We start from the raw sequence: 15097 nt of genomic DNA, 5'->3' as shown, positions 1-15097 counted from the left end.
CATAAAAATCTGGCTGTTGTCCACTGAGGAAGATTGTGGAGAGGGGGTACTAGATTTGTGTGTAGGGGCAGTGGGCATAAGAGGAGAAGCACATTTAATTTCACTCATTAATGTTCTGTGAGCGCAATGCCACTTGCTCCATTGAGACACTGCACTCGCTTTCATTCAGATCCACTCTGGGAAAGTCTAATGGAAGGAAATGGTTCTTCCCCTTTTTATGTTTTTGTTTTTTTGTTTTTTTTTTCCCTATTCCCAGCCCTTTTCCTTAGTCTTGCTAAAATCACACTTTTGGTTGGTGCAACAATGTAATTGGTCAGACACCTTTTCTCAAATCAACTCATTTCCAGGCAGTAAGTTAACTGCACCTCCACGGAAAGCCAGCCAGCTGTTCCTTGAAGCGTTACATAAGCAGCTCATGGTCCGAATCGGGCGGGAATGTACCACTGGCCACATTCCAGCAGGGCTCCGTGGACTTCTGCCTTTCTCTGGAGGAACAGCTAGCGCTCCTTTTCCTTACGCTAACTGGAGGCCAGAGGAAAATATTTTAAGAGATGTGCTATACCTCAGACATGTATTTAACAATTGTAATTGATGTTGATGGGAACCAACCAGATAAAGACTCTCACTATGTTTGGAAAAAAATTACCCAGGACCTGTTAGAATTCTTGCATATCCATGAGGAGTGGTGAGCGATGAAGATAATAATAAAAATGAGATTCCAGGCAACCCTGGAAAGTGCTGAGGCCAACTCACAAAAACAATGGACTGTCATCATTTGGGTCACTGTGATCAATTATCCAGAGACCAAAAACTATGCTATCTGAGCTTGTTGTAATGTTATATTACATATAACAATATTGTAATTACAGAATTCGTTATCTTATACAGCAGAACCTGTGCAAAGTGATAGTTTCATTCCTCATATCAAAATTGTGTCTCAACAACACTGAGCTGTAAAAACAATCATGAAGGGCCAGATGCCATGGTGTAGTGGGTAAAGCCAAGCCTGCAGTGCTGGCATCCCATATGATCTCCGGTTCGAGTCCCAGCTGCTCCACTTTCAATCTAGCTCTCTGCTGTAGTCTGGGGAAGCAGAAGAAGATGGTCCAAGTGCTTGGATCCCTGCACCCATGTGAGAGACCTAGAAGAAGCTCCTGACTTCTGGCTTTGGACTGGCCCAGCTCTGGCTGTTGTAGACAACTGGGGAGTGAACCAGTGGATGGAAGACCTCTCTCTGCCTCTACCTCTCTGTAACTCTGCCTTTCAAATAAATAATAAATCTTTTTTTAAAAAAAACATGAAGCTTATGCTGTTATCAGTTTTTAAAAAAACAAAAGGCTTTTAATCTGTGATGATACTTTGGGACTGTAGATTTGAAAGCTGAAGCAGCTGTAACTCTACCACGAAGATGAACAAACTGTCATCCAGGGAAATTAAGTGATGATGAGCCCACAATCTGGAAAATGACATCACTGCTTCTTTTTCCTGAAATAGACAAAGTGATCTTGTAACTGTATACTACAGAGACCGAAGCTCCCCTAAAAATACTGTGTAGAGTAGCCTGCAAGAAAAGGATGTATTCATATATTAAAAGTACCAAACATAAAGCAAAACATCATGATATTTCTTCTCTCGATGAAAAGGCCTGGCAACTGGGTCACATGTACACTTAGGCAGCATTACTCACCACTGCATTACCTAATCTGTTTTAAACTACAATGCATTTTTCAAAGCAAACAAATTGCTAAGAATAGCACAAATTATGCATCCTTTATAAACATAATGTAGATGAAGTTGTAGCATGATAATATACCCCAGGATTCAAAATGAAGCTGTAACATGATTCAAATTTTGTGAAACAAAAGTATCTAAGCCACCTGACCTTTTAAAAATAAAATCTACAATTTAAAAATAAAATTCCAATATTAGAGAAAAAGTGAAGGATTTCCTAGGCAGGAACAAGGTCAAAAGAACAGAGAATCAAGTTTCAAACTTGACCCCAGGTCTGTGTGGGATGCAGTGAGGGGTGCAGTAGTGCCCCTGCTGCTTTTGGACTTTTTGTTCCCTTGGACCATCAAAGTTTCTCCACTCACAGTCAGAGCAGCCTTCCCACAGCTAACCTCACCAGGCCACTCTTCTGCATAAAATCCCACCAGGGCTGGCATTTAGTACAGTAAGACTCCAACTGGAACACCCACAACCCAAATTGGAGTACTTGGGCTCAAGTCCTGGACCCATCCTGGATTCCAGTTTCCCGCTAATGCAGACCCTGGGAGGCAGGAGGAGATGGCTCAAGTAATTGTGTCCTTGTCACCCATCTCAAAGAACTGGATTGAGTTCCTGGCTCCCAGCTTCCACCTCAGTCCCAGCTGTTGCAGGCATCTGGGGAGTGAACCAGTGGCAGAGAGGTGTCTTCGTCACTCTGTGTCTTTGTCTCTGTGTGTCCCTCTTTCCCAATGGGTTTAGTGGTATCCATTTGTGCCACTGGGATCTTTGATGTTAGATGTCACTCAGGTGGCCAGAATAGGAGCAATTGAAAATGGCAGGTTACAGAGTGGTACAGAGAAGGTTTGATTTTTCCAGCAGGGGAAAAATCCCCAGGGATTCTCAAACCCAACTGAGAGAAATCTAACTATGGTTAGAATTATCATCATGCAGGCAGTGATAGCATCAAAGACAGACTCCTGTATGATAGTTACTAAGCTGGTGTAGCCTGGGAAACGTGGCTTATATTTGTAGCCACTTTAAATTAAAGTGATCTTTTTATTTTTTTAAATATTTATATATTCACTCAGTTGAAAGGCAGAGTGAAAGAGAGATGCTACCTGCTGGATCACCCCAAATACCTACAATAGCCAAAGCCAGGGGCCAGGAACTCCATCCACATAGGTCCCAGCGACTCAAGTACTCATGCAGCCTTCTGTTGCTTTACCAGGCACATTAGCAGGAAGCTGGATTGGAAGCAGAGCACCTGTGACTCAAACTGGCTGCTATGGGATGTAGGTGCAGCCAGCAGCAGGTTAACCAGATGTGCCACAATGGTAACCCCTTAAAATGGTCTTTAAAAGAAACAGATAGGCCAGCGCCACGGCTCAATAGGCTAATCCTCCGCCTTGCAGCGCCAGCACACCGGGTTCTAGTCCCAGTCGGGGCACCAGATTCTGTCCCGGTTGCCCCTCTTCCAGGCCAGCTCTCTGCTGTGGCCTGGGAGTGCAGTGGAGGATGGCCCAAGTGCTTGGGCCCTGCACCCGCATGGGAGACCAGGAGAAGCACCTGGCTCCTGGCTTCGGATCAGCAAGGTGCGCCGGCCGCAGCGCGCCGGCCACGGCGGCCATTGGAGGGTGAACCAACGGCAAAAAGCAAGACCTTTCTCTCTGTCCCTCTCTCTCACTGTCCACTCTGCCTATCAAAGAATAAATAAATAAAAGAAAAGAAAAAATAAAAGAAACAGATCAAGGCCGATGTTGTAACACAATGGGTTAAGCTACCGCCTGCAGCACCAGCATCCCATATGGGTGCCAGTTCAAGTCCCAGCTGATCCAGTTCCCCACTAATGCACTAGGGAAAGCAGGGAAGGGTGGCCCAAGTGCTTGGGCCCTTGCATCCACATGGGAGGTCTTAGCTCTTGGCTTTGGCCTGGCTCAGCCCTGACTGTTTTGATCATTTTGGTGTTTCTTTCTCTCCCTCCCTCCTTCTCTCTCTCTCTCTCTCTCTCTCTCTCTCTCTTTGCCTTTCCCTCTCTTTGTAACTCTGTCTGTCAAATAAATAAACCTTAAAAAAATCAACTTTGTCCATTTGGAAACATGAGGAAGGAGGAGTTTTACCTAATTATTTTGATAATTAAATGATAAATGTAGGTTGTCAAGATAAAAGAGTAAAAATAAATTTGTCACCTATTATGTTCATGTAAGCAGAGCTAAATATCTATGATATTTATTACTTTTCCAACTTGAATTATACAGATGTAGAGAGAGTGAATCAATGAAATAATAACTTCTATTTGATTTGGAAAGGCCAAAACATTTTGCAGTAGGATTATCAGGTTTATCTTCCTAATCACATTTTGTTTTGTCTGTTTAAAAAAAACAAACAAACTTGAAAAGCGGCAAAGGACAAACTACATTTAAATATTCTTAGGGCTAAGGTGTATTTTTAAAAATTATCTAAAAGCAAACACACAATCAGAACCCAAAGCTTGAAATATGAATACTCCTGCTGAAAGTAAAGGTTGAAATTTTAACTGTGAGTTTGCATACTGAATTAAGTGTGAATAAAATACACATCATATGACACAGGAAATGGATATGCTTGTTTGAGTGTTTAGCATGTGCTAGTCATTCTGTAAGCATTATTTCCAGTTTCTACAACAACTCAGCTAGGTAGGTGTTACTAAAGTAGTTTGGCCAAAGAATCCAAGACTCAGAAAAACATAGGTGATTTGTGCCCAGACACTCAGCTAGTACTTGCAGCTACTGGAAACGCAGCTGGATGAGTCTAACCTTACTCTGCACCCCAGTGGGTACACAATGCAACAGGAAGGCCAACAGGCTCTTTTTCTATTGTATCATCAGGTCTATTCTGCTCTTCCAAGTCTGCATATTTTCAAACATTCTCATTTTGTGTATATTATCTTATTCACAATGCAATCTAAAAAGGGCATTCAAATAAACCACTACTTTGGATGGAATGCAAATGTATTTTAATCTGTGGTGGCAACTGGCTTTAAAGCAGGCCTCTGGCTTATCAAAATGATGTCTGCTCACACAGACTCCTTCTCATTATTTAGCTCTGCAGAATTTTGTGACTATTGGGGAAAAGAAATGTTTTTAATTTAAAGGTAAAGATGAGTCTCTTATTAAACATTTGCTTGTATTTGAATTAGTTCTTGTGAATGTTCCAGATTGTACTTTAATGCTGAAGAATTACAGAGAGGGAGAGAGCTATATGGCATAATGCTGATTTTTAAAGTACTAGCAGACTAAGGCCAATGTTTGGTCTAGTGATTAAGACACTTCTTGGGACACCTGCATGATCCCATATCGAAATGCCTGGGTTCAGGTCTTAGCTCCACTCCTGATTCCAGTTTCCTGCTAATGTGCACCCTGGGAGGCAGCTGTGATGCCCCAAGTTGTTTGGGTCCCCACTACCCACACAGAGGATCCAGACGGAGTTCTTGGATTCCAGCTTCAGCCCCTCTGTTTTGGCCATGTGAGCATTTGAGAAATGAACTAGATGATTGCATGTCTACATCTCCATATGTAGAAGTCTGGCTTTCAAATAAAATAATAAATGAAAATTACTTTTAAAATAACTATCAGGGGCCGATGTTGTGGTATAGTAGGTAAAGCCGCTGCCTGTAGTGCCTGCATCCCATATGGGAGCCGTTTCGAGTCCCAGTTGCTCCACTTCCACTCCAACTCTCTGCTATGGCCTAGGAAAGCAGTGAAGATGGCACAATACTTTGGTCCCCTGAATCTGCATGGGAGATCTGGAAAAGCTCCTGGCTCCCTGCTTTGGATTCCGGCCATTGCAGCTATCTGGGGCGTGAACCAGCGGATGGAAGACCTTTCTCTCTGCCTCTGCCTCTGCTTCTCTGTAACTCTGCCTTTCAAATAAATCTTAATATCCAGCTCTCTGCTATGTACTGGGAAGGCAGTAGAAGATGGCCCAAGTCCTTGGGCCCATGTACCTGCATGGGAAGACCCAGAGGAGGCTCCTGGCTCCTGGCTCCTGGCTTCTGACTTGCAAATAAATAAGTAAATCTTAAAAACATAAAATAAAATAAATAACTATCAGGCTAATCATTAAAATATTGCAAGGGTCTCACTTTCCCACTCTGCAAGTGTATTCACACATATGATGCATTTCATTGTTTTCATCCTAGGTGTGACACAGGGAATCCTATTTTTCCATTTGCCACTTAGGAAGCTGAGGCTAAGAGAAGCTTAGTAAATTTGCAAATGAGCTAGGCATGGAACAACATCATAATAGGAATCACACCCTTGTGGTCAAATATTTGCACAGGGTGCATAGCCAACATCTTCTGCATGTTGTAATATATTTATGTAAATTCTGTAAATACCATAGGTCAAAATCTCCCCCCCCTATATATAATGTGTAAGTCTTTATCACTTAGACCATCCAAGAAGTTCTCATATTCTAAAAGTTTGAATATATAATATTAACATTGGAGGAAAGTGTCTAAATCCCGACTCTTCAAAACCTCAGGACTTCATCATGCCCTGCTGTGTTTGTTTTTATACTATGAGCTCATTCCTAGTGAGCAATGGACCATTTGCAACCATTTGATGAAGGAGGACTTATCCTCTCAAGTTTGAAGGCTTGTACAAAGGAGGTAATTCAAAAAATTCATGGGAAAGATATTTTAAAAAGTTTGTTTTGTTACAAAAATGATTGAAATACATGCATAATACACTTTTCCATGAACTTTTTGAAGACCTATATATTTAAGACTAGAAGCATTACAGTTGTTGAAATATGAAAGCTGGCAATCTTTTCATGGTTTTTTTTTTCTCCACTTGGCATCAAATATTTAGTATATACATCAGGAATGTTTTTGTCTTTTCATTCTTAAGGAAAGTATGGGGACCAGTATTGTGTCATGGTGGGTTAATGTACCAATTGCAATACCAGCATCCCATGTGGGCTCTGGTTCATGTCATGGCTACTCCACTTCTGATCCAGCTCCTTGATAATGTCCTGGGAAAGCAGCCTAAGATGGCCCAGGTTTTTGGGCCCCTCCCCCCAGATGGGAGACATGGAAGAAGCTCCTGGCTCCTGGCTTCAGCCAGGCTCTTGTGGTCATCCAGGGGAGTGAGTGAACCAGTTCTCTGCCTCTCCCTCTCTCTGTAACTCTGCCTTAAATAAATAAATAAATCTTAAAAAAAAAAAAAAAAAAAAGAGGAGCAGGCGCTGTGTTGTACTGAGCTAAGCCTCCACCTGGGGCACTAGAATCCTATATGGGTGCTGGTTCAAGTCCTGGCTGCTCCTCTTCCAATCTAGCTCTCTGCTACAGCCTGGGAAAGTGGTGGAGAATGGCCCAAGTGCTTGGACCCCTGCGCCTGATTGGGAGACCCAGAGGAGGCTCCTGGCCCCTGGCTCCTGGCTTCAGATAGGCACAGCTCTGACCCTCGCAGCCATCTGAGGAGTGAACCAGTGGATGGAAGACCTTTCTCTCTGACTCTCCCTCTCTCTGTCTGTGGCTCTACCTCTAGAATAAATACATAAAATCTTTAAAAAAAAAAAGTAAGAAAAGAAAAAAGTATGGGATCATAAGAAAACTCATTTTCTAAAAATTTGAATAAAAATCATATTTAGAGCAGAAACATTAAAACAAGGAAAGATATGCTAATGAAAACATGCATGCATTTATTTTGTAAATCAAGGAGCCATGATAGGAATCAGAATAAAAACTTCCTAAAAGGGCTTTTAACTCAGACAAACCAATAAGCCCCAAACCGAGAATTCTCTCCCAGAATTCAACACTGTATGGGCATCTTGCCTAGGAAATTTCACTTTTCTTTCAGTCCAATCGCTATCAGTGTGGCTCTCCCCATTCTATTCTGTTTCTGAAAGCTCTGCCAGGGTCACGTGACTATAACCTCATCTCTAAAATGAAGAATGTTAATAATTTCACAGATTCTTCCAGCTACCAAAGCTTAAATTATCCATGTAATTAGACAAATGCAGTAGGGGATGGGTTTTGAAGTTTTCCGATAATTGCCTGTTTTTCCATTTTGCCTGGAAAGACTGCTGAAGGGCTAGCTTCATGCCCATTTGATGCAGGCTTGGGACAACCTCCATTTCCTTTCTCTCACAACCTTTCAGATGCCCCTGGCCAATCATTCACTCACTGAACAGTGACCAGGTCCTTGGTCTGGGCACCACTTAGTGGTAAACACAAAGATGAATAAGATGGGGTCCTAGCTCTCCATCAGGAAAACATGCTAAAGAATAGATAGGTGGTAAAGGCCAAGAGAGGAGAAAGCACAGAGCTACAGGAGGAAAGAGGAGAAAACTTCTGAGAAGGGTTGAGATAAACTTCAAAAGAAGATGGTGTTTGAGTTGGGCCTTGGAGAACTGGGAGGGGTGGTGGGTATTTGGCATAGTGATTTCCACCCTGCTTGAAATAGCTGCCACCCATATTGGAGTGCTGTGGTTTGAGTCCCACTTCTTCCTCCAATTCCAGCTTCCTGCTGATGTGCACTCTAAGAGGCAGCTGGTGTTAGCTCAAGTACTTGGGCTCTTGCCACCCATGTGGGAGACCCAGGTTGAATTCCTGGCTCCAGAGTATGGTCTGGCCCACTGCGCTGTTGATGGGCATTTGAGGAGTGAACCAGCAAATGGGAGATCTCTCTCTCTCTCTCTGCTCATTGCTTTTCAAATAAAATGAAAATAAAGAAATAATTTTAAAAGAACTGGTTGGACTTCAAACGGGGAGCTGGGGACACTCCCATTGGAGAAAATGGAGTGAGCAAAGACCATGAAAATGAGACATGAAGGGATGCATGGGAACAGTAAGGGACGCAATGGATTTCCTGTGGGAGCCACAGGAGATGGCATTGAACTTGTAGATACAGGAGTGCCAATAGCAGTTTGAAAACAAATTTCAAGGAGGTAAAGCCCATCCTCTAGAGAATAGAGTGCCTGAGTTTTGGAGCAGGGAGTGATAGAATCAAAGCAGCTCTGTGGAAGGACCGAGCTGGAAGCAGAAGTTGGAGAAGCTGGGAGGACAGTAAATGAGGAGCATTGCCACAGAGTCTAAGCAGGAAGTGGCAAGGCCCTGGGGCAGGACCGGTGGCAATGTGATAGACGGGAAGTGACAGAGGGAGTCACAGAAACGTGCGCACTGACAGACATCTCTGCTGCTGTGTCAGTCAGGTCTCCCACCTGGGTGACTAATGACCCTGGTATTTCTGGGGAAAAGAAGGAAAGTGCGAAACTGAAGAGTGAAAGGCTAGACACATTCAGCTTGTGCTGGCTGTGCGCTAGACAGCCGCGAATGTGCACCAGACTTCTGACAGAGGCTGAAGAGTTAAGATAATGATCTGGCAATAATTCAGCCAGCCAGCCTACCCTCCTGGTTCTAGCAAACCAGTAGCTTGTTGCCGTGGCAGCTAGCCTCAAAGGCAGGCCAGTGCTGGTGGCTTGCACATTATGTCTTAATTTCTCACCAGAAAGCTTTCTTGTCCCCATGATACTGAAGAGGACCCTGTGCCTCAGAGTCATATGGTGAGCGTCTGATGCACTCATGTTTCCCCACCACACTGAGACATGGTAGCTCTCCCCTCTTTTCATTCAGGGTTCCCAGTGTAAGTAGTACCAGGTGTTCCTGTCCATAGCAGGAACAAGTCCAAGTCCAGGCTTCATTCTACTGGACTGAATCAAGTCCTCATCCAGCCCAGTTATATTCAGAGCCATCCCACTACTGCTTTAACCGACTTAGCTGCTCACTCACACATTTATGGGATTTCAAGACAGTGTCCGTTTTCCCCTCCCATGCCTTGAGTTCTTCCCAGTCCCACCAAGATAACTCCCTTGCCTTGGCTTTGGGTTCCGAGCTCAGAGGCATGTCAGACATCCATCAGCCTGCTTTTCCACAGCACATGTCATCATGACACCAAATCCCCCTGAATAAAATCCTCCCATGCCACTCAACTCGCATTGAAACACAACAATTCATTTTCTTCTCCTCGGCAATTGTGGTAGCTGCGTTGATTTTGACAGAGCAGTTTTCTCCTTCCCGGCAAGTGACCAATCATAAACTCCTCCTAATAAGCTGTCTACAGTCCCCATATTCCTCGTGAAGCCAGGCTTCAGTTCCTTTTAAAATCCTTACCTCTTTAGAAGCTCTCCATTGAAAGTCAGATTTTCTTTTAAAAATGGTATTCATTTTTTTCAATTGACATAATAATTATACATATTCATTGGTACAGTGTGATATTTTGACACATGTACACAATATGCAAGGATCAAATCAAAGTATCTAGCATATCCATCACCTCAAATATTTATCATGTCTTTGTGTTGGAAACATTCAAAATTCTCTCCTTTCGGTATTGTGAAATATACAATAATGGATGGTTAACTATGGAATCCCCGCTGTGCTATAGCACACTAGAACTTAATCCTCCTAGCTAAACAGTATTTTTGTACCCATTAACCAACCCTTCTCTCTCTTGCCTTCCCAACCTCCAGTAACCTCCATTCTCTCTACTTCCATGAGATCAATTTTTTTTTAGCTTCTACATAGGAGTGAGAACATGCAGTATTCATGAAACTCATATTTTCTTAGTAATTGTGTTTCTTGCTACTCTAGTTAACCAGTTCTGAATCAGACAATTCTGTGTGCCCGTGTGCTAAGTCTCACTCTTTCCTTCCCAGTTTCTCTGATAACCCAAGAGACATAACTTAATTCTCACAGTGTGGTAGGTGAAAATGATTATTCCCCTTACAGATGAGGAAGTAGCTGCCCAGAGTACTGTATGACTCACCCACTCCTGCATCTTTGTAATGAGTCAGTCACAGTCAACCTGACCACAGTTAAAACCCTATAGAAATCGGGCCCTGTTCAGGCCTGGGCTTCTTGTTTTCCCAGAGGAAGCATGTCAGTCTTCGGCATATCGTGAGGACAGTGGGCAGCTGGGGCTGTGGTGTGGTATGAACAATCCGTGGCTCTTTGGCTTGGCAAAAAGAAGAAACAGAGAGTCACAGAGACTGCTCTGAAATATGAGAACAGTGTGTGTGTAGGAGATGGAACTGGACGGGAGGAATCATTATGCAGGCTGACTTTAATCCTCCAGAACTCTCTCCCCAAATCCAAACCACAGGACCCATCCTTAGGGAAGTGTCCCTTGCTGCTGTTGCTCAAAGCGTGGACTATTTTGCTGGGGTCCTTGACTTTCTCACCCATCTGGACAATGGCACCCAGATCATAAAGTGGCCTTCCTTTTTGGTCCACCAACTAGAACGTGAGCTTCACGTGGGCAGAGACTGCACCATGTACATCCTTGTGTTCTTAGCATTTCAAGAGTGAATTTATCTAAAATACAGTAGAAGATTTTTGAAAAAAGGGCAGCCATCTGGTACAGCAGTTAAGAAGCCCACCTCTCATATCAAAATGCCAGGGTTCAAGTCCAAGCTCTGCTCTCCATTCCAGCTTCCTGCTAATGTGCACCCTGGGAGACAGCAGGTAAACAGGTAATGGCTCAACTACTTGGGTCCCACACAGGAAACTCAGCTTGAGTTCCAGGCTCCTGGCTTCAGCCTGGCTACCCCTGGCTGTTGTGAGCATTTTTTGGGGGAATGAACCTGCAGATGGAAGATCTCTCTCTCTTATCTCTCCCCCTCTCTGTCATAAATAAAAATAAACAGATCATTAAAAAAGATTTCTGAAAATAATGAGATTCCCATTTCTGGAGATATTCAACCAAAGGTTATTTATAGGGGAACATTAACCATGGAACTCCATTGTGCTATTATTTCTACATTCCCTAATACTTCAAATGCCTTCTTATTGTAGAGTGATTTCAGTAATCCTAATGCATTTAAAAATACATGCTATTAAACAATGCATACTAGTTCTCAGAATGTCTACTATAATTAGTTTAATGTTTTAAATTTAATAAAGACTGATCCTAGAAATTATTCAATAAATTTTCAGGCTTTTTTTTTTTTTTATCATCACCAGTACACCTATCATGTGCCAGACTCGTGGGATAAAAGGTTGAAAAAAACAGACTCCTGCCCTCTATGGCCCACATTCAATGGAGGAAGGTATCTCCATTATTGGGATTGAGAGGCCAAGGGCTGGGTATACAATTTTGATTTTGCAACCCTGCTTCTCAGTACCGGGACTGTTTTCCTAAGGTTACTACAGGTTCTAAGAACTCAATTTGAAAGTCGACTTTGGACACTAAAGTTACAAGAGAGGATCTTTAAACCCTGGTGCCACCTAAGTGGGAACTGTAATGGATCCAACTGAGGAATGCCCACAGCCAGTAGGAGAAGGTGAACACGGAGGCCCCAAGGTCATTTCAGAAACAATCTGAACTTGAATCTTTCTCTGTTGTGAATTGCAGGTAAAGGCAGGTGCACTGGCACGCCTCCCCGCTCCCCCCAGCCCCCCCACCTCCGTAGGCAGCCTAGTTCCAGCCTGGTTTGGGCATATCTTCAGTAACCATCATGAGAAATGCTATCTAGGGGTCCCCACGCAGCTCCTGCTCTACCAGATTAGAGTCTGTTTCCAATCAAATGGAATTTAGATTTAAACCGCAATTAGATCTGGGATTTACAGTCGTTTCTACTTTCGTTCATTTCGTGGATTTCGGCCCAGCTTTAATCCAGTGCACTTCAGCGGGAATTACCCGAGAGTAGTCAGGCAGCCGGAAGGAGGCAGGGAGGAGGGAGGCTATCCTAACAGCAGGTCCCCGCGGGACAGCGCCACAGGCCGGGGCAGGCCCTCTTGGATGGGTTGGGTGAGCCCCACCTTGCCTCAAGGATCCTGCTCACCCCTGCGCTACCCGCTGGATGCCAGCGTTTGTTTTCTTTTCCGCGTCTTTTGGAGGATTTTGCCGCCAGCGCCTCAGGCTTTCCTAGCTCAGGGAACCGGCCAGCGCCAGCCCAGGCGGCGGCTCCACTTCTGCAGAAGGAAAAGCGAAAGCCGCGGCGGGCGGGCCGAGGCGGCGGCCGAACGCGCTCCGCGACTGCTGCTTCTGCCGCCGCAGCCGCGGCGAGAGGGCGGTCCCCGCCGTGCCGGCCCGAATCGCAACTTCCAGCGCAACTCAGGTACCCCGAGCCCGCCGCAGCCCCCGGCACGCCCTCCCGCCCCGGCCGCAGCCCCCCGGCTCTCTGCGCCTGGAGCGCGCCCTCCCGCAGCTCGGCAGCCGCCCCCCGCCTCCGGCGCCCTGACGGCCCGCAGCTCCCGCTTCCGCGCAGGACGCGCCACAGGGAGTTTAGAGGCTCCGCAGCCCCCAACTTCCCGGCTGACGGACGCGGGCCCGCCTCCGCCAGCCTCCAGCCAAGGACCTCACAGCCCAGCCGCGGGAAGATGGGATGCCTGGTGCGGGGCGCTCCCCTGGATTGTGAAAAATAGCCTCATTCGCCTAGAGAATGCCTGGGTCTCCCCACCCGCACCCCTAGCCTGACGATTTTCAGCTTGGGACGCGCCTCCGTGAAGGGAACCAGGCGCTGGAGCTGGAGGAGAGAAGCCAGCCGCGCAGAGTTGCTGAGGTGCCGCCGCGCGCCGCCGGCTGCCAGGGGTGCAGGGCCTTGAGGCTCCGCGGGCCACGGGGCGCGGGCTCCTGCGCCTCTGCCTCCCAAAGGATTGCGCGCGCGCACACACACACGCACACACACACACACGCACAAGAGACACACACTCCGCCGCCAGCGCCCCCCACGCCGCGAGCTGCAAAGCGGAGGTCAGAGCCACTGTCCACTTCGAGGCAGAGCCTGGAACAGAGATGGAGGCGGAGGTTCTGGCTTCCTCTCCAAGGCTCGCACCTTCCCTAGGACGCCTTCCCATCCCCCTAGGGCGAGCGAGGTCTGGCTTCTAAAATTCCCCTCTCTGTGGGCAAATGGTCCGAGCTGATGGGTGCGGGGCGGGGAGCGAGACCGGAGCACTGGAGAGCGAGCCCGCGCTCACCTCCCGCCCTCGGCGCAGAGAACTGGCCGGCCGCACTCAACGCCAGCGCACAACTAGGGGGCCGGGCCCCGGGAGCCGGACCCCAGGGCGCTCCAACTCCGACGAGGGCGGGGAGGGGAGTGACAGCAGCAGCCACCGCGCGCGCGTTGGGAAAACCAAGGAACCTCCGAATAGGCTAAGCGGCGGGCGCCGAGGGGTGGAGGCGAGAGAGGCGGAGGAGGCGTTGCCGGAGCGGAGAGGGATGACGTCCTCCAGCGCCTCTAGCTCGCAGGGACGGGAGATTCGTGCGCTCGCCCAGCTGGGCGCGCTGGCTCTGGGGTTCGCAGAGGCGCCGCGCCCGGCTCCCGCTGCGGCTCCTGCGCGGCGCCCAGCGGAGCGATCCCGGCCATCTGAAGCCCTCGCACAAGCCCTCTGGCCCCTCAAAGCGCCTCTCTGCCCGTCCCTAGCCGTGGGGCGCCCACCCGGGAGTCCTTGCCAATTGCAGGAGGACCCAGGCAGGCAGCCCCCACAGCGGGCCAGCCTCGCCCCTTCTTAGCTGTCTCCCATCGACCTCGAGCCAAGGGCAGGCGCCCGCGCCCCAGCCCCTGCCCACGGGGCGAGCCGGGGCTCCCAGCCTGCGCCTGGCTGCCCGGAAGGACAGGGCACTGGGGAAGGAAAGGCGCTCACCTGGGTCGCTGGAGGCTTCCAGTCGGGCTCCTCGTGGATCCTGTTCCCAGCCCCCAGGCACAACCTTGCTCGGTGAAAAAAGTAGCGCAAGGACGGAGAGAGGTAGAGCTGCTCACAGGTCCCTGCGCAGTGGCGCTTTCCTTCCGGTACTCCCGGGTCGGGTCCCAGGCTCGGCGGCGGGAAAGGGCTCCCGGAGGCTGGAAGGGGCCGCCAGACCCGGGCTCCTCCCGCAGCGGCGGCGGTGGCACCTCCAAGTTGCCACCTGCAGCGCGCGTCGGGCGCCTGTGACAGCCCGCGCCGCTCAGCCCGCGCCGGCCCGCCCTCCGCGTGCGCTCATTGGCTGAGCTCCGCGCCCGGGGGCGGTGCCCGCGCTTGGCCCCGCCCTACGCCCGCCTCTGAGCAGCGCGCTGGCGAAGTGCGGGTCTCCTTGCAGGGCCTCCCCGGACTTGTAGACAGACAAGAATCTGACACACGCTTCTGTGTGCGTAGGACCCGGAGGAAACAGAGGGGTCATGAGAAACGCCCCCTGCGCGTGCCTTACGGGGACCCAGCCAATGCTTTCTCTCGCTGGTATTCAAGGTTTGGCATCTCTGGAGAGTTCACGCCGCCGCCGCCGCCGCCGCCGCCGAGTCTGGGGCTGGCGCTGGGAAGTGGCTCCGGGGTTGTTTGGTGTAAGCTTCACCCAACATGGAGCACTGCTGTGCAGCGCAGCGTGGAGTGCGCGGTCTTCTCGCACCTGCTGCAGTGGAGCAGCCTCGAGCTCCA

The 15097-nt window shown here is 48.1% G+C and overlaps 1 protein-coding gene across 1 annotated transcript in view; it reads right to left on the bottom strand.

Annotated features, from left to right (window-relative positions):
- The window catches only part of EPB41L3 (erythrocyte membrane protein band 4.1 like 3), a 277490-nt gene extending 263067 nt beyond the window's left edge, over positions 1-14423 (bottom strand). Inside the window, exon 1 of the mRNA XM_062201391.1 lies at positions 14333-14423. The gene's annotated coding sequence lies outside the window, so the exon portion shown is untranslated. The remainder of the gene's footprint in view (positions 1-14332) is intronic.
- Positions 14424-15097: the final 674 nt, after the last annotated feature.

Source organism: Lepus europaeus, chromosome 9 (assembly GCF_033115175.1).
Source record: "Lepus europaeus isolate LE1 chromosome 9, mLepTim1.pri, whole genome shotgun sequence".
In the NCBI taxonomy this organism is placed as follows: domain Eukaryota; kingdom Metazoa; phylum Chordata; class Mammalia; order Lagomorpha; family Leporidae; genus Lepus; species Lepus europaeus.
The sequence above is the reverse complement of the archived record's forward strand: the minus strand, read 5'-3'. Positions and strand labels throughout refer to the sequence as shown.